The following is a 25,066-nucleotide window of genomic DNA, read 5'->3' on the forward strand; positions in this document are numbered from 1 at the left end:
CATGGTATAGCCTCAACTAAATATTTATTTTTTCAATTAAATATTTACCTTCCTTCAACAACAAAAGCTTTAATTCTAATGCAAATGAACTCCTGTATTAAATATGCCCCCAAATAAAAGCTTTAAAAAGTGCAAAATGCAACTAGAATCAACTAATTGAACCAAGCAAAACAAGACAAAGGTCTACTATGCTAAAGGTCATTTTTCTAAGCCCCAAATTATTAAGAAAAAATCAGTTCTTGCCAGACTAGGCAAAAATTTACAGGTATGCCAGCTAGTCAGTTTGACAGATGTTGGCAACAGTTTCAGAGTGCATATTATACAGTTTTGTTACTTGTGTTTCATAATTTAAAAAAAAGACCAGTGTCTTCTGGACTGTTGAGATTTGAATGCATACTGAAGAAAGTAGCTATCTCATAGTTTACCTAGGTGTGTCTCACACAATTTTTTAAGGTAATTTTTACAAGTATATTGAATACTGCCTGAAAAAAAATACTAGTGAGCATAAAAATTAGAGATTGACTCATTTTCTCCAACAATTAGAGATTTAAATGGCACAGAGCTATTTCATCTGTAAAGTTTTCTAAGAATGTTTGATACGTACAATCTCAATTGGCCTCATTTGTTAACTGATTCAAATTTACCAGCTCTGAAGAGCAACGACAGATTTTAAAATGTAGTTAATTCCGAGTTTGCTAATTTTTTTTTTTTTTTTTTTTTTTTTTTTTTTTTTTTTTTTGGTTTTTCGAGACAGGGTTTCTCTGTGTAGCTTTGCGCCTTTCCTGGGACTCACTTGGTAGCCCAGGCTGGCCTCGAACTCACAGAGATCCGCCTGGCTCTGCCTCCCGAGTGCTGGGATTAAAGGCGTGCGCCACCACCGCCCGGCCGAGTTTGCTAATTTTTAATGCCTGCATAACGATTCAGATTTGGCTGACCCAGACAACAACAGCTGACTTGAGCCAGTTCACCCTTTTTGGGGGAGGGGGACTGAAAACAAGCCCCTCAACTGAACATCTTCAGCACTTGCTAAAAACCTTGTATATTTAAGTTGAAAGAAGGAAGAAATGTAACTTATTTAACATTTAAGGCAAGAAGTGTCTTCAACAAATGAAATTCACGGGGCTTCTAAATATTTTACATATGAAATGTCTCCTCTAGAAAAGACAGCCAATAGCAGCTGCTCTGAAAAGACTTCTGAGTAGGTATGTCTTCCAAAACAAACACCACAGTCACTCAATCGATATACTGCCACACATATTTTCTATGTAGGACAGGGATACCAGGAAAGGAAGGAGGAATAAAAACTTAAGATGAAAAATTATATCTACCTACCGCCTATATCTTAAGTCTCACTTCGAACGTCATGGCCCAAGAGGAACGTCAAGTCCCTATCATTTTCCTTGCCTCAGGAAAGAGATCCACCATAGTCTCATGCCCACAGAAGCCTGTGTTTTCCTTGGCAGCACTCACTGCCAGAGCAATCTCTCCCTTTGTATTTCAAGTTCATCAAGGAAGGGAACAACATGGCTGTGGTCAGGACTTAGCGCAGGCTAACACCTATAGGATGCATGTGTAGAGAAAATGAATGGCAGCGACCATCTTGACCTGCCCAGTGATTCAGTGATTCTCCTCTACACAAGATATCCTCATGGAAGCTGCCCTGCCAACAGTGCCTTAACCAATTCCATCTTGCTTAGTCTACAGCATGCACAGTTCATTCTGTTTCACCACCACAGAAACTATAATACATCATAAATATAAACTAGTGAGCAGGGCATGGCACTGCACCTGTGAAATGGGGGAGGGAGAGTAAGTGGTAATCTCTCTTGTGTTGAATTGTTTAGAGACCAGCCTGGGCAAACTGGTGAGATCCCCATCTCAGGAAAACAGCAAACTAGAGGGTTATAGATGGGTTAATTATAAATTCCAAGGCAATTCAGACACGACAAGGACTAACTTATTCGAGCAGGAGCCACGCTCTCTGCCGTGGTCTTGGAGTTACACTGGAGGAGCGCTATTTTCCCACTGCCCACAGCCAGCACAGGGCCAGCAGCTCTCCAGCGATCTTGTGACTGACTAGAAGCTGAAGGACCCACAGCAGCAGGAAGCATCTTTACAGACAGATGAAAGATCTGAACTCACATGGGGTAAACTGTGGGCTGACCACATAGCAGAAGCAGCCACTTCCAAGACCTGCCCCATGACATCTCAAGTCTTCCCTATCAGTGGGAACTGTCTACTGTAGTCCAAGCCGGGACAACCACTCCCACCACACCATTCTGAAGCATGACAAACTACAAAGATGTTTTTCTACAGCCTGACAAATTTTGAGATTTTGCAGAGAAAATAAGAGAAAACACAAAGCTATGCTTTACTTATCTTTCACTATGGAATCCCATTAACAAAGGAAGGCAAACCATATCCTATAGATGTAAAAACAAATTTGGTTCAATTTTCTACCAATCACACTGAAGGAAGTAGCACTAAGAATTTAGGCATTCAAAGTTGGTAATCAATTCTGTTATTCTTTGAAAGAGAACAGATAGTTCTTGAATAACATATTCACTAAAATAATTAAGATACATATAGCATGAATGATTTTTCTCCATCTCTACTTCAGTCATATCATAGATGAATGTAAAATACCAGCCTAAATTTAAACTGAATTACATATGACCTATGCTTTCTCTTGGTCTGACATATTTCTGGCTCACATCCAATTTTTTTGCTGTGTAATCAGAAACCAGAAGAGACTGAAAAGATTTAACAGGCACACACTAAGGATCTATTTCCAATGAGTCAAGACAGGCCCCAGTTTTCAAGGACTTTCTTTTGTACTGTACCCCTACCTTAGGGGTGCGTGTGCGTGTGTATAGAGCTCTGCTTGGTTAAAAGTTCTAAAGGAAGCTAATATGACACAATGATGTGCTTTTCAAGTATGTTATACATGGCCATCTTAAATCCAAACTCAAGAGTAATACTCTTTGGGTACAACAGAACTGAAGTCATATCCTTCATATACAAAGACTTTGACACATCACTGCTGCCAACAGACTTTCAACAGCAGCAATAAAAATGCAATGACCCACATTTAGAGTTACTTTCACAAGTCCCAGAACATGCATCTGGCTTTAAAGCTTTATCTCAATTTCCTTATTTGTTAGGATATAACTAATAATGCTAACTATCTGATAGAAACATTGAGAAGCTTTGAAGAGATAATTAAAAATATCTCTTAACAGTACTTGTTATATAAATGCTTGCTGTTACTAGCTAATGTTAAGGTCAGAAAAATAAGACGCAAATAAAGATTAAATTCATGGCTGATTTCATTAGCATCATAGTCAATAAATGAATTAAAGTCACTAATTACAAGAAATTACCCACTTAAAATCTAATAACGGAATCAAACACATGTTTTCTAAATCCTAGAAGTAGTTGAATATTGTGATCAACTGTAAAGTTTAGCTTAGGTCTATATGAATAGACTATATGTTAGCAATCTGGTTCAAATTAAACCTTTTGGTAACTCTCTAACGAATGCACTGTCAAATTCCTGTGACTAGATGATTCCTCTGTGATTATTAGGATAACTATGACATGATAATATTTGCAGTGTCAGCTACTCTGAAAAGAAATGTGTGATCACAAATGTCCTCCTATTAATGACCAAAGCCCAAAGGTAAGAAGTTGGAGAGAAGGTGTCAAGTCTCCCATCAGGGAACCTAACCTCCACACCAGCGTAAGAATCTTGTCCTGCTTCATGCATGTAACCTTTACACTTAAACATCTCTGTTCACAAAGAGTCAGAATATCTGCTACCAGAAAGCTCATAAGCACTCTACCTCCTCCTCCTCCGGCAGGAACATGTATGTCAGGCAGACCTTGATTATTCCTTACCAAATATCTCAATGTCCACTAGCCATATAGCATTGCGGTAGGCCCTGGGAATAAATGATTGTATTTCCCCTTTCAGAATCAAGCATAACTAAAATACACATACCTAGAAAATGCATAATTTAAAAGCCATAGAAATAATGCAGGCGTGCTATTAAAAATGAGCTTTGATTTTAAAAAGAGAGGGTGGCTGGAGCAAATTAGTATGAGGAAGACCCTAGAGAGAGAAGTAATAGACGCACTCCAGCGACAAGGGTCCAGTTTGATGGAAACATTATGCCTGGGATCTAATCACAGAAGGAGCCAGAGGGAATTCCTGAAGAATGTGGAGAGAGGAACAATACGAATAACAGTACTGGGGGAAGAATTCTGAATTTGTAGACTGGATTGGTGGTGGTCCAGGATTAATGGGAGAGAGACCAGTAACAGTGCTGGTACTGGTCTGGGTTGAGGCAGCAGGACAACCCAGAAGAGACACAAAGCCGTAATGTTCATCACAAAGATGAGTTTTTAAAACAGGTAGAATTGAATTGAGCAGAATAACGCAGTTTATCTTTTCTCCTTGATTCTAACCATGAAACTGAACTCCTCTTCAAAATACCAACTCAACTTTTCCCTACTTATTGATTATTCTCACCTTTGCTTTATTACTTCTGTTCTTTATCACCAATTTCATCATCTGCTATTGCCTAATCACCAACTCCAAACCCAGACATGACCTTTTCCAACTCCAGAAAGTCAAGTACAATTTTCATACTTAACTTTCTTTTACTTGACTTTTATCCTGTGCATATGAAAACTCTATATACCAACAGTCTTTACAACACGTTCTCAATTTTCTACTCACACTCAACCAATATTCCCCTAATTATTTTAATATTCCATAACTTAGCCTGGTGTGGTGGTGCACACCTTTAATCCCAGCATTTGGAAGGCAGAGGCAGGTGGATCTCTGTTGAGTTCGAGGCTAAACTGGTCTACATATTGAGTTCCAGGCTGTTACAGAGAAATCTTGTCTTGAAAAATCAAAAAGAAAAGAAAAAACAAGATTCCATAATAGCTACCATTTATTTGGTACTTTATGACAGAAAATGTCAAGCACCCCACCACCCCCTTTTTTGAGACAAGGTCTTGCTATGTAGTCTTAGCAGGCATTAGCTTCCTATATATGAAACTCACAGAAATCACACTAAGTGTTGGTGTGAGCTACCATGCTCAATGCAAGTCTTTATATAATTATTCCACCAACTCTTTAAGACAGCCTTCTAAGACACAGTTCCATTTGACAGATAAAGAAAACTGAGACTTACAATCAAGTAAATTAGCCAAGAACAGCCACTGTATGTGGGAAGGAGGGGAGCAAGCTGCAGCTGTTGAGGGCTGATCTGCCCTACTTCTTCTACCTTTTGGATCCTTTTGTGAGGCTCTGCTGGGTCTACTCAGAAACAGTCCCCCAGGTTCTTCACTCAGGCCCTCAACCATTCAAGATACTAACTCTACTCCATCTCAACAGTGGTGGGGAGGACACTTTTGGGTTTAACTTCTAAAGCTCTGGAAATGAAAACATAAGCATCACCACATATCCTTTTTGAAGGGATTCTTGCAGAGAAGACAACTATGTACACTTACTTATTTTAACACCAGAAAACCACGATTCAGAAATGCTAACCTTCAGCTTTTAAAGTTCGGATTCCAGGAATTCCCTTTTAAAAGAGAGAATCCATCCTCTCAGGACCATTTTCAGAATATTTTTAAATCTGTAGATACAATTCTGCAATGTCACTTAGGTTCACCAAGTCCATATATAGCTATCCACTGTACTTAACAAGGGATTGGTTGCAGGATTCCACACGTCCCTCATTTAAAAAGGTGTAGTATCGCAAAGGGAACACTCCTCCACTGTTGGTGGGAATGCAAACTTGAACAACCACTGTGGAAATCAATCAGTATGTTTCTCAGAAAATTGGGAATCGATCTACCTCAAGACCCAGCCATACCACTCTTGGGCATATATCCAAGGAATAATCATACCACAAAGACACATGCTCAACTATGTTCATAGTAGCATTATTCATAATAGCCAGAACCTGGAAACAACCTAGATGCCCGTCAACTAAAGAATAGATTAAGAAAATGTGGTACATATACACAATGGAGTACTACTCAGCAGGGAAAAACCAATGACAGCATGAAATTTGCAGGCAAATGGATGGAACTAGAAAATATCATCCTGAGTGAGGTAACCCAAACCCAGAAGGACAAACATGGTATGTACTCACTCATAAGTGGATACTAGATATAAAGCAAAGAACAATCAGACTGCAACCCACAGAACCAGGGAGGCTACCTAGCAGGGGGGACCCTAGGATGACTGTGGCTTATAATAAGTTTTGTTTTTACTCAATTACTGGGCAAGCCTCAATGAAACATTTTACTATTAGGATAAGGATTTGTACTTTATCAAGCTGATAATAAATTTAAAAAAAAATTCTGAAGCCATGGCTGCTTATGGAATTATATAACAACCACCTTCCAGGACTCTTTATATATATATATATATTTTTGTCCAAATAATGAGTTTTTTTCTTCATCTTCTTAAAAAAAAAAAAAAAAGGTATAGTATCTGCATGTAACCTATACCCACCCTCCTGTATACATCAAGTCACCTTTAGATCACATAATACCAAACACAATGGAAGTGCTATGTAAATAGTAAATTAAATATATATTGTTTACAGAATAATTACAAGAAAGTTTATGAATGTTTAGAAACATACACAATTTAAGAATACTTATTCAAGGTTGCTTGAACCAAGAGGTAAAGAGCTGTCTGTCAAGAGCAGATAACATGTCGTTTAGAAAGCTTGACACAAACAAATGCTCAGTAAAGCACAGGGTGGGTTGTTGTTGTTGGAGAGAGGGTTTCTCTGTGTAGCCTTGGCTGTCCTGGAATCTGTTCTGTAGATCTGCCTGCCTCTGCCTCCCTAGTGTTGGGACTAAAGTTGGGCACCACCACCCCCCACTGCCAGGGAAGTATAGTTGTCATTATTTACTTTCTTCTATTTATCCAGAAGAATTTTAGTTTCATGATTTTCAAATCACTATCTGCCACAAATTCAGATCCTAAATATTAATACTATATACACTTGAATCAATGGGTTGCAAATAAAAACATTAAGAATTATAAACTCAGCCGGGCGTGGTGGCACATGTCTTAAATACCAGCCAGCACTCGGGGGGCAGAGACAATGGATCTCATGAGCTTGAGGCCAACCTGGTCTCCAAAGCCAGTTCCAGGACAGCCAGAGTTGTTACACAGAAAAACCCTGTCTCAAAAAACCAAAACCAGCCGGGCGGTGGTGGCGCACGCCTTTAATCCCAGCACTCGGGAGGCAGAGCCAGGCGGATCTCTGTGAGTTCGAGGCCAGCCTGGGCTACCAAATGAGTCCCAGGAAAGGCGCAAAGCTACACAGAGAAACCCTGTCTCGAAAAACCAAAAAAAAAAAAAAAAAAAAAAACCCAAAACCAAAACCAAACAAAAAAACAAAACAAAGCCAAAAATTATGAAAACTCAAGTTCCCTCTTCATCACTCACTCACAGAATGCTTAAAACATCTCCATTAAAAACACAGTATTGATCTCTGTGAGCTCAAGGCCAGCCTGGTTTACAGAACGAGTTCCAGGACAGCCTAGGCTACAAACCCTGTCTGGGGGGTGGGGGTGGGGGTGGCGGGCAGATGAACAGACCAGTATCTAAAGTCCGATTTAATCATTTTTATTTTATGTATGTGAATGCTTTGCCTGTATGTGTGTCTGCATACCACAGCTGATGGAGGCCAGAAGGCATCAGAATTCCTGGAAATGGAGTATAGTATGGTCATGGTTATGAGCTGCCATGTTGGTGCTAATAATCAAATCTCAGTTCTTTGCTATAAGAACAGTAAATGTTCTTAACCAGAGACATCTCTCTAGCCCCAGAGTCCAACTTATCAATGTATATAAATTTGCACTTCTCAGTTTCTTATAAAGAGCTCATCGCACTCCATACTTTATCTAGCTCTTCCTACCTGCTTTGGAGGGACAAAAGCTCAATAGTGTAGGTAGTATTATTGACAGGTAATATAAAGGTTAAAAATCACTAAAATATATATATTCTGGAAACTCATAATGAAGTATAAAATTGTTACTGTGTGCCAGGTGTGGTGGTGCACGCCTTTATTCCCAGCACTGGAAGACAAGAGTCAGGTGGATCTCTACGAGTTCCAGGCCAGCCTGGTCTACATAGTGAGTTCCAGGCCAATCAAGGCCATGTAGTGAGACACTGCTCCCCACCCTCGTCTCAAAAACCAAACAATACATTTTTTAAAATGTAACTTATATTGGAGTACATTAAACTTAGAAATTTAAAGGAAGAAAGTGTGTAATCACCCTTTCTTTTGCTATATATTAATCCAAGCTTCTTCTACAAGAATGGCTAAATAACATGCCAGAAAATAAACACATCCTGCTAAAAACAGCAACATAATACATGAGGCAACTGAATTTTTAAATATTTTGTTATCTAAAGACAGGACAAATGTTACAACACATATGAAAGAAATATTTTCCTAATTACCTCACACTGCCTGTTTTCCCTTCCCAAGGTCGGTCCATCCCTATACGTATGTCACAAGGCCGAGACTTTTTTATCTTTTTGTGTTAACTCATTCTGCTTGAGCTGTTTTTTGTTTAAGACTGTCTTCTGCTTTGATTAAGGATGGAAAGTATTCAAAGTTATTACTCAGACAATAGGTGATCATCTGAAGGGAACATCAAATATAGTATCAGAATTATTTTTCCATCAGTATAGACTAAGCTTAGGACAATCCAGTCTTTAAAATTTAAAAGTAAATTTAAAAAATTTTTAAGTTTAAAATTGTAAGTAAATAAGTAATTTTGGTTAGACCACAATCAGCAATACATTCTATTGATCATACGTAAACAATCCGGTGTGGTCTGAAAAAATTAAAAAGATGAAGGCATTTAGTAACCACTTAACAATATTTACTAGGTGACAAACACGGTTGCTATACATTTGGGGGTGGTGGCAATCAGGTAAATTTCCAAACAGAAGTTTAATAAGGCACAATCAACAACACTCAGCTTGAACCAACAACAAAAAAGACACACACATGGGGTTGGGGATTTAGCTCAGTGGTAGAGCGCTTGCCTAGCAAGCGCAAGGCCTTGGGTTTGATCCTCGGCTCCGGAAAAAAAAAAAAAAATTGGGGACTGGAGAGATGGATCAGAGGTTAAGAGCAGTGGCTGTTCTTCCAGAGGTCCTGAGTTCAATTCCCAGCAACCACATGATGGCTCACAACCATCTGTAATGAGATCTGGTGCCCTCTTCTGGCCTGCAGGCATATATGCACACAGAACGCTGTATACATAATAAATAAATAAATAAATAAATCTTTAAAAAAAGACACACACATCTATAATATATTCTTATAATGCCCATCATATCCAACTACTAAGGGCCCCAACTTTTTCAAACATTGCCATCTCCGGCACATGCTGTCTCCATAGGACATAGGATGTTCCTCCTCCTCTCTCTTCCAAGAGTTTTTCTAGGCTTCCCAATGGCCAAGGACCAGTGAGGGTCAACACAGGAAGCTTCCCTAAAGTATAAGCACAAACTTCATGTTCTCCTAAAGAGAACAGAGCCCGGAAAGAAAAATAAACTTCAGAATGCTGAAATATCTAAGTGGCTGGCACATATCAGGCACGTATTCATTAAAGGTATGTGTAACAGCCACATGATGTCAAGAGAACAAAAAAAATTCAATAAATGGACATGTGATGATATAATCTACCCCTCAGCTTCCCTGATTCAGAACCTGAGACTCCAAAGGTTAGAGGACTCGTCCATGGACACAGATATTTGGAGCACAGCCATTCCTACATGATTCTGGCAGAGCAGCGTTCCTTTCAACAGGTTATACTATAATTATGGTTCATCACTTCAGTCCTTCTTACTGAAATATAGTTATCCAATCCATGTGAAAATATAGAGATACAAGCCCTGCAAGAAGCAACTTGATCCTTCCAGTAGCCAATTATACTACTTCTCACACACACATTAAAGTAACTAATGTGGAATGTTATCTGTCTTAATAACTTTATACCACCATCATAATTACTTCCCAGATGTGTTTAGTATTAAATAAAAATATTTGAATCAACTTGCACATGTAGTTCATTATCATTGCAATGCCTTACTGCTGTAAGCTTCCGGGTCAAAGGCAGTCATTCCAACATAGCTGAATGATAATCAAATATATACAAGGTAGACAACTGAGAAGAACTTGGGCTGACGGTCTAACTCTTGCACCAGGCAAGAGGCCCTGAGCTAGATCTATGTCCAACAATGCAAAATAAAACAAACACAAAAACCCCAGAAAAGAACTGTGACACTGGGAAGATGATGGGATTTCTGTGCTTCAAACTATTAAATAGTAAAGCAGACATTAAACCAATAAAGGCAGTACCTAAGACTTGAAAATACAGGGTGAAGTCTCTCACTATCTTCCGTGTCTCAAGTTTCCTCATCTCTAACGACAGAAATAATCTTTGGAAAAGGCCCAGAATATTGAAAAGACGAAAATGTGAAAAAGTATTCTGTCTGGTTAAAGGGAGGTGAGGACCAAGCACTACTTGACTATGGAGTGAACGCTCTGGAACCCTAAGGCCCAGAGGAGAACCGTTTAAATTCTATGACTTCAGAGGACTTCTCACCCATCAAGAAAGTGGTCGTGTTTATAATCCGAAAGCCTGGGGTCTGAAAAGATTATGTTTTTTTCTTCTCATAAATGCTGAAAATTACCAATTTCCATAACGTCAAAGTCATTTATTCTTCTCCAACAATGCCATTCTCCTATACTCTAACCACGTTTAAAAATACATCAGGCCCATTACTCCAACTAGCAGGAAACTTGGGGTGGGGGTGGCACGGTAGACTGCTCAGACTCTGACCTTCGTGGATTTCCAAGTACCACGGTACTTGAGAAAAGAGAAAAACAACTTCGGACGGTGAAATTTGCAAAACATCTAAAACTCCAGTTGGCAGAGGGCTCTCCACAGCCAGCTGTCTTTCAAGAAAAAGGATCCGAGTGTATTTACAACCTACAAGCACAAGGGAGCCGCGCCTCAACTAAACTCTAACATATAAAGAACTTTCCTCCAATATACACGGCCAAAATGATGCAAAAACCTGTAGTTTACTTCAATGGCTTTGCTCAAAGCCGGAATAATGAATGAACTGGAGGCATCACCACCGAGTTAGGGGCCTCACTTTGAGCCCAGAGGCAGAGTTTCCAAATCGTGGGGACTCCCGGGGCTGGTCAGCTCCAAGGGGCGGCCTCGCTTCGGGCTCCCCGAAAGTTCCGGGGCCGCTAGGGGCCCGCCCCGCCCGCCCGCCCGAGGGTCGCGCCCCCTCCCCGCCGCCGCGCACAGCCTGCCCCCGCCCCCGCCGCGCGTTAACCCCTCGCCGCCCGCCGCGGGCTCCGGGAGGAGGCCGCCCAGGGGGAGGAGTTGTCGCGTCTCCTCCCGGGAGCGCCCGGGCAAACGCCCGGCTTGTTTACAGGCCCCAGGCCTGGCCGCCGCCGCCGCCGCCGCGCAGGCCCGCCCGCCCGCCCGCCCGCCCTCGCCCGAGCGACGCGCTTACCCGGAGCAGCCGCGGGCGGGCGGGTCCCTTGGTCGACCTGGGCGGCGGCAGCGGCGGCGGCGACGACGACGACGACGACGACGGCAGCCGGGCACGGGGTCCCGCGGCGGCGGCGGCGGCCGGGCCCGGGCAGAAGGAGGGGAGGAGCCGGGTTGGGTCCGGGCCCCCGGCTCTCGGAGCCCTGGCGGCTCAGATCATCCGGGCGCCGGAGCGGGAGGCAGAGAGCGGGGCCCGCGGGAGGCGGAGGAGGCGCCGAGGACTCATCGCTTGCCGCCCCACCTGCCTGGGCCCCCCTCCCCCCGCCCCAAGCCACCCGATCCCGAGCTGCGGACCCGGCCGGCGCGGAGACCACGGCGTTCTGGCTCCCGCGCGCGCTCCCGCCCCTCGCGCCACCGCCGCCGCCGCCGCCTCTAGCGCGGCCCCGCGCACGCGCGCTCTCGACGGCGCCGCCCCTCCCCCGGCCCGGCCCCGCCCCGCGCCGCCCGCTCCTCCACCCCGCCTCTCCCCCCACCCCTCTCCCAGCCCCCCCCCCCCCCCCCCCGGCCCGCCCGCCCCTCGCCCGGCAGCTGCGGCGCGGCCCAAGCGGCTGGAGAGACCCGGATGTGGGAGGGCCGGAACTGCGGCGCGGGCGGGGGGGGGGGGGAGGGAGGGGCTGCGGTGACGTCACTGCCCTGCGCTGCTCCCGAGCGGGTGGCGGCGGTAGGGCGTCCGGCGCCCGGGGACGGTCTCTAGGGAGCCTTTGGGCGTCCTGGGGTGGGAGCCAGGCGGCCGGCCTTCGCGGTGGGGGCGCTCAGGGCCCCTCCAAACCCGGCCGTCGGCGTCCACACGCGGCCTTTTACACCTGCCCTACAGACACCGATTTCCTGGCGCTGTCGCGGTTAGGGCCCGCGGCGTGGGGGGAGTCAGCCTTCCTCTGCGACCCCAGGAGTGTGTGTGTGTGTGTGTGTGTGTGTGTGCGCGTGTGTGTGTGTAACCAGTTCACGCCTTGGGACATGTGCCTAGAGCTTCTGGCAGGCCGTCCCTGTGTCGCTCGCTGCAGGGATTCCGAATTGTATTCATGTGCATCACGTTAACGGGGTCTCAACGGGCACTTCCCAAAACCTCCGATGAGGTTCAGGGAACCGAGCGTTTTTCAAAATCCAGAGGACAATCAGAAACGTGACAGCCGCTTCCGTCAAGAGCTAAGAGATGAGCTAGAGGTGGTTGAAACTGCACGTGCAGGCGGCCAAGATCCAGTTTAGCTAGCTAGACCACAGAAAACCCGACCCACGCTGCTTGCAGACGCCGGGGGATAGAATGACAAACCCTAGGCAGCCAATGAATCAGAGCTGGAAAGCAGTACATCACCAGTATGAGTTCCTATTGGCTGGGGGGCCTTCCCAGCTTCTCAGTCACCGGTTTAACCCTTACACCAAATTCGCAGGAGCAGAAGTTTAAGAGAGATTCTGGTGTAATACAAAGAAAAACGAATCGGTTCGTTGAAATAAGCTAGTACTTTAAAAATAACACTAAAACTATTAGCCAAATTCAGCTCTGGCCAGTAAGAAGATGAATTTCATTAAGGCCTTCCCTTTTTCTCCCGGGTGCTTACTGTAGCAATTTGGACTCTTGTTACTTTGTGTCTCCTAAAATTACTACATTGTCATGACTGTTAGATAAAATGCAAACTGCTTTTTGCTGTCTGTCATTCAAAAAAGCTATTTCTTTACTTTGGAAGTTGTGAAAGCCATTTCCAATATTTTCAGCATGACTTTTGGGAAAAGATTCTGTTTCCTTCACTTTTACACCTGACACCTAATGGCAATGGCTGCCAGTTCCTGACAGACTATATCTTCACTGAATCTCCAAATTGCTCGATATCTTGGGAGTAAGGTGAAAATGTAACATTTCCAGGTATTTAAAGTAAAAATAAAATTCGCTATGCATTTCTTAATTCTCTATACAAGTGCTGAAGATAAACGAAATTAGATGAGAAGTCTTTTAATGAAATGCTGCCTTGTTGGAATGATTATATAATCATATACAATATATATTAAAATTAATATATTTGTTTAGGTTTTCTTGTTAAGTGGTGATGCTGGGGATTGAAAACAGGGTCCTTTGCTCGTTAGTCAAGTACTCAACCACTGAACTCTGTCCTCAGCCCTGGTTAGGGTTTTTTTGCTGGAGGTGGATTTCTATGTATGTGTGCCTGTGTTTGTTTTGTTTTTGAGACAGGGTCTCCATGTAGCTCTAGCTAGTCTCTATGTAGATCAGGCTAGCCGCAAACATACAGTGACCCTCCCGATTCTGCCTCTGGATTGCTGATATTCCGAGAGTGTTCCACCACACCTGGCCAAATTCTTAGTACTTTTAATACTTCAACAAGTTAGGGCATGACGAGCATGCTAGTGGGTTCGTTAACATTCTGAGATACAAAAGTTATGTGAGAGCCACCATCTAGTGCCGTGTGTGTGTGTGTGTGTGTGTGTGTGTGTGTGTGTGTGTGTTTTCAGGACAGTCTTAGATATTTCAGGCTGACCTTGAACCCTATGAAACTGAGGATGACTTTTAATGCATCCTCTGGCTTCCACCTCCCTACTCCTGGGTGCACCACCACACCTGTCTAGAGTGCTCTTAAGCAATAAATTTTCATGTTGAAAGAAAAGCTGAGTCATCTGTATACTCTATAGAGAATTGGGAGGGTTTTGTCAGGCTTCGTTAAGGTTTACGTTCCTGAAGCCTCACTGTTCTATCTTTGTAAGAAAGCCTGGGTAACAGAAGAGGTAGAAAAATTCAAAATGTAATCATAAGGAGATTTCTCAGGAGTCTTCCCAATGTGTCACAGCCAGTCAGCTGTGCCTACCAAGTCTCATTTTGGACACAATTTGTAAGGATATTTTCGAATGAATGAGGAAACTTGTGAGCTATAAAGCTAACATTTAAAAACTTCAAATAAGACGTATTAATATCGTCTAAAATGTTGATTATGATATTCCCTTATCTTATTAAATTTCTTTGTTGTTTGAGGCAAGGTCTCTCTCTATAGTCTTGGCTGCGTGGAACTCACTGTGTAGACGTGGCTGGCCTTGAACACACAGAGATCCACCTGCCTCAGCATCCTCAGTGCTGGGATTAAAGACGTGTGCCACCACACCCAACTCTCTTATTAAATCTTCTATGAAGCAAGGGGAAATATATTTAGGAGGGAAGAAACTTTGGGAATAAGAGGGTTAAATGTTTTTCAGTTTTGAATTCTATGGCTTTACTTCATCTTCCAACATATTCAAAGTCTTCACAATAAGTTTTGGTAAAATATCAGTTTGATCATTTTTACATATACAAAACTATCATATTGCACACAGAGAATCTGATTTTTATATTTTAGTTAACAAAGAGAAAGGGAGTTGAAAGGTCAGTTTCAGAGTGCTCCAGTAGCTTAGGAATTGAGAGACTTGGGGCAAGCACTAAGCTACAGTAGGAAAGCTAAGGCCTGATATTGAGATGAACTACTAAGATACAGTTAAAGCCTAGCACACTCAATAGTCTCCCGTTAAAGATGAGCTCTTAGCATACAAACAAATCTAGTTACACTCAGTACTCTCTCCCTTTCCTCTACAACCCTCATTTTAAAAGAAGAAAAAGTATGGGGGGGGGGGCGCGGGGACTAAAGTCCTTATTCCATAACTATTGTGGATGCACCCAGAGACTCAGCCCTGAGAGGGCCTCACCTGGACCTCTCAAAGTGCTTCTCCGGCATGTAAGTGACCCCCACCACCACCACCACCACCACCGAAGGATGCCTGAGGAGCCCCCGCCCCCAGCCAGCCAGCCATTCTTCCACCACAAGCTGAGCACTCCCCAAGAGTTAGGAAACCAAGTGTGCCAGAGGTCCAGCTCTCCCTTCCTCTGCCGCTTGCTCGCCCGCTCACACGCTTCACTACCTGGTGCGCTTCACTACCTGGTGCGTGCCTGTCTCTCTCCCAAAGCCTCTTCTTGTGTCCTCTGGTGAGTCTTCTTCTGGTCTCTCTTCTCGCTTTCTTCTGCACTCTTCTTATCTCATTCCCCTTTCTGGCTCTCATTTTTCTCTTCCTTGATTTGAAAAGCTTAATCCAAAATGCAGTTTCTGTTAGCCATTTTCTACTGAGCTTGGACAAATGAGTAGATAGCACTAAACTAATTTCATTCAGGGGTGGGGTGCCCCACCCCATTCCCTCCCTCCCTCTCCCCCCTCACCATATCATGTTAATGAAAAACAGCTGTTTACAGGACTGTGGAGGACTGAGAAGGGTTAGAGAATCCTGCCCTATGTGACATCACCACTGAGGTGCGGGAGGGGGCAGGGTAGCCCTCCCAGGACAGGGCAGAAGGGAGCCAGCCATCTTTTGCTGTTTCTGTGTCTCCGCTTGGTCCCTGAGAAAAATGTGAACAACTCTAAGCACTGCTAGCCATGCACTAGTGAAGGGCCTCTTCCCTCAAGGCCCAGCATGTGGCTATGGCCTAACACGGGCTCTTAGCAGATAAGCGCCTCTGTCTGACAGATAGTCATTGTATGTCAGGCACTGGGCTGGATGTGGTGGTAGATGACATGGATGGAAAGGATCCCTGACCCCACAGAACCTGCCTTAGAATGAGGGACATTCACAAAGAAGTGAATAAATAAAATTAGGTGGCCTGGTGGCGGTGGCAACACGCCTTTAATTCCAGCACTCGGGAGGCCGAGGCAGGCGGATCTCTGTGAGTTTGAGGCCAGCCTGGACTACAGAGCGAGATCCAGGACAGGCACCAAAACTACATCTGTGTCTCAAATACCCTGTCTCAAATAAAATAAAATTCGGCGCCATGAAGGTGGTAAATGGGGCAGTGGAGGAGGTGACTTGAGCCCAGATGTTTAGAATAAGAGGTTAGCTTGATAAAGAATTGGGGGGACGTTTTTCAGGCAGAGGTAACTCTGTACACATGGTGTATGAGGGTGTGCATCCACATGCCTGTGTGGAAGCCAGAGGTTGACATCCAGTGTCTTCCTCTTTATTTACTTATTTATTTTGAGACAGGGTCTCTTCCTGAGCCTGGAGTTTGCCATTTCACTTAGACTGAACAGCCAGCCATCAAGACTCCATCTCCCCTACCCTAGGGTTACAGAGATAGACACCACCACACCTGGCTTTTTACATGCATGCCTGGGGTCTGACATCAGCTCCTCACACTTTCATAGCAAGCACTTTACAGACTGACCCCGGGGGAACTATTTTTAATTAGTAACTACTAGTAAATTTTAAGGGGACTTCTCAAAAACAATTCACCTTGGCATTTCTATTCCTGACATTGTGGGAGAGCCTGAACTAAACCACATCCTTGAAAGTAAAATGGCAACAGTTTTGCATTTTAACAATGACAGCTTGGTTGGAAACTAGTAATTAAATAAATGGCCATCACAATAAAGCCTTTTATCAGTACAGTCACAGAGACCTGTTGACTTAATCCTGTCAACAAACCCTGTGTGGGGACAGGCCAAGGACTATGGTAGCCTCCTTTACAGAAGAGAAAGCCAAGCTCCAGAGAGGCAGCAATTACTCAGAATTGTCACAGAAAGCAAGGACTGGTACCCTGGACTTTTTCCGGATAATGGTCACAACTAGCCTTTACATGACAGTAACACAGGCTGCAGAGAGGGCTGATATTACTGTCAGACAGATAAACTGTATGCTCAGTTAACTTCTAGAAGTTTTGAGAGCTGTTGCTAAATATAGCCATGATTAAAAATAACTGATGTCAGGTACGGTAGCACACACCTTTGATGCCAGCACTAGGGAGGCAGAGGCAGGTGGATCTCTGTGAGTTCAAGGCTAGCCTGGGCTACAGAGTGAGTTCCAGGACAGCCAGGGCTGTTGTACAGAGAAACCCTGTCTCTAAAAACCAAAATAAATAAGTAAATAAATAAGCAAATAATAAATAAATAAATAATAGGGCTCAGAAAGATGGCTCAGCAGTTAAGAGCGCTGGCTGCTCTTCCAGAGGACCCGGGTTTGATGGCTGCTCTTCCAGAGGACCCGGGTTCGATTCCCAGCACCCACATGGCAGCTCACAACTGTCTGTAACTCCAGTTCCAGGGGCTCTGACACCTTCACACCAATGCACATAAAGTTAAATGAATTATTTTTTTTTAAAGAAATCATTTATAAATAAATAAATAAAAATAGAAATTAACTATTAATGTAGTTAGGTCCATTTAAATAAAGATTGCACATGATTGAAATGAATCACCTCCACTTTGCTTTTAGTATTTTTCGTTTGACCTGTGTTTCTGAGGTAATTTCTGCATATTGTGTTCGAGCAGGGGAAATTCAGAGACGTAATTTTGGTGACTTGAAATTGGCTGTAAAGGGAGAACTAGCACTTTGGAAAGTAGCAAACACGACAGATAAAGGCTTGCTAGTGCCTTTTTGTCTCATCTTCAGAAAGGGACCGAGAAAATGTTTCCTGCTGATTAAACTAGGCATGTCATATCTATAGCTTTTACATGATGCTTTACAAAAACATCCAGTTCAACCACAAAGTCCCTCATATCAGTAACAGATTAGCCAACAGGCCTGTCAGGACCACATTTGGAGGGCCACTTGTTAAGCATGGGCCAGCACATCCCTGGATCTGCAACCACTGTACCATGTGGGGCCCATTACTGATTCTTCAAACCCAAATAAATCATTTAAATTAACGTCGGTTTCTTCCTCCACAAAATGCTTCCTCCCAGGCTAGAAAGGGATCAGGTACTTTGGAAAATGTGTTTGATATTGTTGGCTGCACCCTCGACGAACAACTCCCTCCCTGCTGGCAGCTCTTTCTCTCCCCAGAGCTTGTATGTGGACATGCTCTCTCCTCCCTTGTGTCTTAGGCCAGCGTACAGTCATGCACCTCTTAGTGATGGGAGATGCTTTGGGAACTGTTAGGCATCTGTCAGTGTGAGTACGGTGTGAGTACTTCTGCAAACCTAACTGCTGAAGTTCAGTCGCTCCATGCCTTGAGGCAATCTAGAGATGTGGGAAACAGGACACATTTGAGGTTACCACCAGAATATCCCAGTTTCATAGGAAACGTTTTTTTTTTTTTTTTTTATGTAGGTGAACACTAAAAAATAATTAATAAACTGGGTGGTGTTGGCCCAGCACCTGGGAGGCAGAGGCAGGTGGATCTCTGAGTTCAAGGCCAGCCTGGTTTACAGAGTAAGTTCCAGGACAGCCAGGGCTACACAGAGAAACTCTGTCTTGAAAAAATATCCCCCAAAAATTAATAAGTAAAAAAATAAAAGTATATAAGCCAGTAACATAATTGTTTGTCATCATTTTCAAGTACTATATACTGCTCATGATTGTATTGCTACACTTTTTTTATACTGCTGACAGAACAGTGATTTTGTACCAGCCTCACTTCAAACAGGAGTCATGTGTGATGTAAGGGTTTCATCACAGCTGTAGCATTGCTAGATGGTTTGAATGTTTTAGCCCCCTTATGTATGGAACTTCCAGACAACACTAGACCTGTGGTCTGTCACTGAAGTATCGCTTTGTGACAAATACTGTATACCAATCTACGTACCTGCAATGCCCTGGTATGTCTCGAGTGGATCTAGTGTGACCAGGTATTGATCCCGTAAGCCCTTGGAACATTAGAGTGAAGCTAAGAGGCTGACGTCCTGAGACATTCTCAATTTAATTGCCAGCCACCTCGTCCAGATACGCTCCAGATCTGGTTGTGTCATGACATGAAACGTGTAGAAAGCACTGACTTGGGGTGTCAGTATATGTTCAACTTCTGGCCATTAGGCTCTGAGAAATCTTGAGGACATGAATCTGGAAAGCTCTGTAAAAAAAAGAGTCACATGAAGAAAACACGCCATCTGCGGCCATGTTTTGTCTGTGCGTGAACCATAGTAACACAGGGAAGGAGAATGATAGCCCATCTGTGTGACTCACATGGCCAACCCATTCAGCCTCCCCTGCAACTGTCTACTTCTGGAATTTTTATTCAAGTAGGGATGAATTAATTAGTTAATGAATTTTTGAGATAGGCTTGCCAGGCACACTGTGTAGATCAGGTAGGCTGGCTCTGAACTCAGAGACATCTGCCTGTCTCTGCCTCTTGAGTGCTGGGATTAAAGGCGTATGTATGCCACCATGCCTGGCTGGGGAGAGAGGATGTTAAATGTTCCTTATTGATAAAACCCCACCTATTTTTTTGTATTTGGTTATTCGAAACTATGAGAACCCAAGCCCACAGCAGGAGCACCAGCTCATTTGTGGCTAGTGGCGAGAGCTCATGGAGCTAGTCTGCACAGCTGGTTCCTTTGCCTTTGGAAAAATTGACATAGCCCAGTGGCCACTGATCCGACCTCCTGAATATCGGAAGAATTTTTGCTCCCTTTAGCTCCACTTTTAATCTTTATCTCATTTCTCTCCTGAAAGTGGTTTTGTTTTGTTTTTTAATTGGCTGGTGAAACGGTAATTGCAAAGTCATTTAAAATTTAGGACAACTAAATGCAGAGATACTAGCATGCACTTTCTCTTGAAGGACCCGGACCAAGGCTACTTTTCAATGGATAAGGTCTCAGAATCACTACATTTTGCAGAGTAGATCCAGAACTAATTGATGAGCATCACAAAGAGAATTTCCTTTCAATATAGGGAAAGGAAAAAATTTGGCCTAGAATATAACATACTAGGCTCTTTATGAGTGTGATCAAATTCAATTCTCATAACTTTGCCAAGAAAAAACTTTATGTGTGTGTGTATATATATGTATATATATATATATTAGATATATGTAATACATGGTATATATGTGTATATACATACATACACACATACACATATAATAGGTAGATAGGTAGATAGGTAGATAGGTAGATAGGTAGATAGATAGATAGATAGATAGATAGATAGATAGATAGATAGATAGATAGATATTACAAAGGAGGCAGTCAGGAGAAAGGACTCCTTTGCAAACACGGGGCAACATGATTTTCTAGTCCCAGTATTTGCTATTGCAAAGCTGGTTGGGCCTTCTTGGGATGGCTTGCTTTCTTCCTGTGACGCTTTTCAGATCATTATTTTGTAAACAACAACAAAACCACAGAGCCCGCGTCCCCCAACAAAACAATGACTCCTCAAATAGGATGACAAAAAGGGACAATCCTGACAATGGTATCTTCACCGACCACGTCTTGGGGAAGAGGAAGAGACACTGCACACTCCGCAGCAAAGTCTCCCATGTTCCGGGTAAAATTGTCACTTCAGCTGTCTGGTCTCTATTCTTCTTGCTCTACCCAGGAGACTTCTCCCCTGTCTGGGCTAATATACCCCCCTTTCCTTCCACACACTTATTCCAAATCTTACATAATAAGACAGAAACCAGCATAACACCCATGTTTCCTCCATGTTCGCGCTGAGTCTTAAAGTCTCCTGTCACTGGATCAAGCACAGCAGGGGCCACTGCAGAGAGCAGGAGCTAGTGGGGGGGGGGGGGGATCAGGTGAGGGTCACAGAGTGAGACCTCAAGGGCTCAGGATGGGACTCCTTTGGCTTGCTTGAGGCCGGGATCTGTTCCGGTAAACCAATCAAACCAAATTGAAAACCCAAGCACCCAGGTAGGGGCCAGACTGGAAACGGCAGTGTTAGTTACATCAGGCTGGGTGTAATGAAACACGGAATGGCGGGGATTTAAAACTATCATTCCAAGACCCTTTAAACACACTGGAGTCAAAAAGGCCATCTCTTGTCTATCACAGTGGATTCAAGTTCAGAGGGCCGTCTCTGCTCTGTCTAGGGTGTGGACAAGTTGTTTAATCTCTCTCTCCGGCTTGATGTCCTCATCTGGAACAAAGATTAATCCCCTGGCCACAGGTAAGATCCTGCATGTAATGCACCTACCACATTGCGCCTGATACAAGAGCAAGGAAATAGAATTATTTTAAGCGCATGTGTCAATGTGATGTTTTTAATAACGGCAATAGCCTTCTAAAGAAGTAAAGACCCTCTATTGAAAGTTACACTGGAGTTGCTGTGTATAGGATTAAATCACTCTTTCCAAGACTTTAAAAATATCTGGTCCTGGGGGCTGGAGAGATGGCTCAGTGGTTAAGAGCACTGACTGTTCTTCCAGAGGTCCTGAGTTCAACTCCCAGCAACCACATGGTGGCTCTCAACCATCTCTGGCGCTTATAATAAATAGCTAAATCTTTAAAAAAAAAAAAAAAATCCAAACTTAAAAAAAAAAAAAAAATATCTGATCCTTCAGTTTTAAATATCTGGTCCATGGAGGGTTCTGCAGACTTCTACTCCCCCGCACCACTGTCCCATTTTGTGCCCATTTTCCCCCTTTGTGCCATCTGTATCAAAGGTCACCGCTGAGTTTTCAATCTCAACTCTAGACTGTAGTTTTTAGAAAGATTCACAAGAAAGACCCAGTCCTCATTTCTGTCTTCAGGGGTGCAGCATTCTTAATTGTATGTCCGAGAACTTGAGTCACCACACGCTCTACTCAGCTAACAGGTCCTTCCTAGGTCATGACAGACATAGTTCTAGAGGTTGCAGGTCGTCCAGTAAAGCCAGGTGGTTTTCAAGTTTACCTAGGTCAAGAGGAGTAAGCAAGGTCAACGCAAAAGGAGAGCACACTGTAAATAAACAAGCAAAGCAGGCCATGAGTGGGTGGGGTCAGTGAGGGAGCGAAGGACAGGTTACTTGACACATGGGTAGTCAGAGTGAGTCTGTCAGAAGAGGAGGCTGGCAGCTGAGCTGGCCTGAATGACAGAAGAAAGCTGTCAAGTGATGTCTGGATGGACAGTCCAACAAGGTCAAAGGCCCTAGAGTGAGAATGAATTTGGCATGTCCAGGAATGGATGCCACTCTGGGATGTCTGGGGCACACTGAGGGAGGGAGCATGTGGTGTATAGATAGGGCACAGAGACAATCAGAGGAGCTTTCCCATAGAAAAACCACTTGACGGGTTTTGTTTGTTTGTTTGTTTGCTTATTTGTTTGAGGGATGGCATGATCTGATTTCTGTTCCCACAGGAAATAGATTTTTAGGAAAACAAAAGTAAAAGCAGAAAAAAAATCCTTTCCTGTCACTTCTGTTTTCCATGAAAGAGAAAGTGAAATTAGTTTCCCACCGGAAGTGATTGCACTTTGGTGGTGAGTGTGTAGCCTTTTGAAAGTTCTGCTTTCCTGGGGCTCATGATTCTATTTTCTGGAAACTATATTTGGATCTTTCTGCCAATGACTCATCAAGTAACCTTTCTTAGGAAATTTAGCAAGGATGAGTATCTCCTAGAAAAGGCCGGGTTTAGTTTAGGGAAGGCAGAGGCACACTTGAGGAGTTCAATTTCGTGTTCTCCAACAATCCCATTACTCAAATCTCTCCATTCTCTCTCAATATAAGTCTGAAGACTGGAGAAAATAGTTTGCCGATTAATTTCTAACTCACGCTCTCCAGTGAGGATGATAACTAAGATGTCCTCACACAGGGCAGGTGATTACATTAGGGTATAGTCACAAGATCCTCTGGACAGTCAAGCTTTCACCCACAGGAAGCAAGCTGCCTTGGTGTGTGGTGGTGAAACAAATGGGTTAAAGCCCCAAACAAAACAAACCTTAAGTGAAGACCTCAGTAATGCCAGTGACGGGTGGTGTTTTAGCCACCACTTGGGATAGCTCCTTCTCAGGAACTGACGGGAGGAACAGCTTTGCTTCCTGTGCCCTGCCTTCTTCCAGCTGCCCGGGTTTCCTCATCTAATTTAATGACTGATGTTGCAAACCTTCAAAGTAAGCCTAAAGCTGTTGTGGGATAATCTTTTCACACACTGTGAAGATGTGCCTTTTCCAAGGCACCTTCTGATTGGTTTAATAAAGAGCTGAATGGCCAATAGCTAGTCAGGGAGAGGTTGGGTGGGACTTCCAGGCAGAGAGAAAACAGGAGATGAATCCAGAGGAAACAGGAGGTACAAGATGGAAGAGAGGTAAAAAGTCACGAGGTAAAACATAGATTTAAAACAATAGATTAATTTAAGTTATAAGAGCTAGTGGGACAAGCCTAAGCTATAGGCCAAGCTTTCATAATTAATAAGAAGTCTCTGTCGTTGTTTTGTGAGCTGGAGGCCCAAAGAAAAATCCATTTACATAAACCCAGGCACAGTGGCTTGTGCCTGTAATCCCAGTACTCAGGAGGCTGAGACAAGAGGGTTGAAAGTTCAAGGTCAGCCTGGGCTACACAGTGAGTTTGAGGTTAACCAGAGGTTTGATAGAGAGCATCTGTTTCAAGAAGCAAAACAAAAGACCCTTTCCCAACCCACATTTTAAAAAGTAAATCGAGACTAGGTCTTTGGAAAAGGCCTATGATTAATTTTATGTTTAATTTATATAGCTAGTCATTAAAATCAACCAAGAAATATTTAACAATAGAATCAGTGCAGTATAGCTGTTACGTAGAATCCTGGATTTAAGCTTAGCCAAAACATCAGGTGGTGTCACTAACAAGAACTTGCCACTAGAAAGACCCCCCAGTAAAACACCTACTACGTGTTAAACACCATTAAATAGGAGAGGAGATGTAAATAATATATTGCAGTGTTCTTCCTTATCAGACTCATGTCTCTTCACTGCTATTGCTGATTTTTTTTTTTTTTTGGTTCAAATCCTATCTTATGACAATTCCAAATTCTTGAATATTTAATGAAGTACATGCATCTGAACTTTAAAGAAACTACTTGTATAACGAACGCCTGGGAGGGCAGCACACGAACTGACCTTTGTCCAAGTAGGCAAGACACACAGAACTCTTTTGTGTTGTCAGTCACAACAAAACTTGGAGAGGCTGGAGGGAACAATGTGGGTACTTGAAACATGCCATGCCAAAAGAGAAGGCTTGGCTTGATATAGAACACCAGTGATTTATACAGTCTGGTGAGTCATGGATGTCATATCTGGATTATGTACCCGTGAACACTGGTTGAGGGCAGCCAGACTATCGAGTGTTGTCACTAAAATCATCATCACATGACAGTGCCTCCTGAACTGGACAGCGAGAACCGAGACACAAGCAACACACAGACAAGCAGTCAGTCTGGAATCTGACTGCTGCCTTCCACTTAGAGTCTCAAGGGCAATGTTACAAAAGAAGGTGTTTAAAAGCCATAAGAGGTGTGGTACGGTGTGGTGGCTCCATGGGCAAAGGGCAAAGGTGCTTGCTGACAAGTCTGGAGAACTGAGTTTGATGCCTGGGATCCACATGATGGAAGGAGAAACCAATCCCCTAAGCTGTTCTTTGATATCCAGACACATGTGCATGCTCTCTCTGTGTCTCTGTCTCTGTCTCTGTCTCTGTCTCGTCATGATGTGCTCCTTGCAATGTTAGATCCTTTTGTCTATTTAATATAGATTTGAAGACTATAAAGTGGGCCCTCAATGAAATGTTCTAGATGATGTAAGTCACGAAC

The 25,066-nt window shown here is 43.4% G+C and overlaps 1 protein-coding gene and 1 pseudogene across 1 annotated transcript in view; one reads left to right on the top strand and one right to left on the bottom strand.

Annotated features, from left to right (window-relative positions):
* Positions 1 to 11,972, bottom strand: part of Ppm1a (protein phosphatase, Mg2+/Mn2+ dependent 1A) — a 47,219-nt gene extending 35,247 nt beyond the window's left edge. The window contains exon 1 of the mRNA XM_052739603.1: positions 11,603 to 11,972. The gene's annotated coding sequence lies outside the window, so the exon portion shown is untranslated. The remainder of the gene's footprint in view (positions 1 to 11,602) is intronic.
* Positions 1 to 25,066, top strand: part of LOC128110434 (40S ribosomal protein SA-like) — a 44,552-nt pseudogene that overhangs the window by 8,099 nt on the left and 11,387 nt on the right.

This window comes from Peromyscus californicus, unplaced genomic scaffold (genome assembly GCF_007827085.1).
Source record: "Peromyscus californicus insignis strain IS unplaced genomic scaffold, ASM782708v3 Scaffold_15__1_contigs__length_86483966, whole genome shotgun sequence".
NCBI lineage: Eukaryota > Metazoa > Chordata > Mammalia > Rodentia > Cricetidae > Peromyscus > Peromyscus californicus.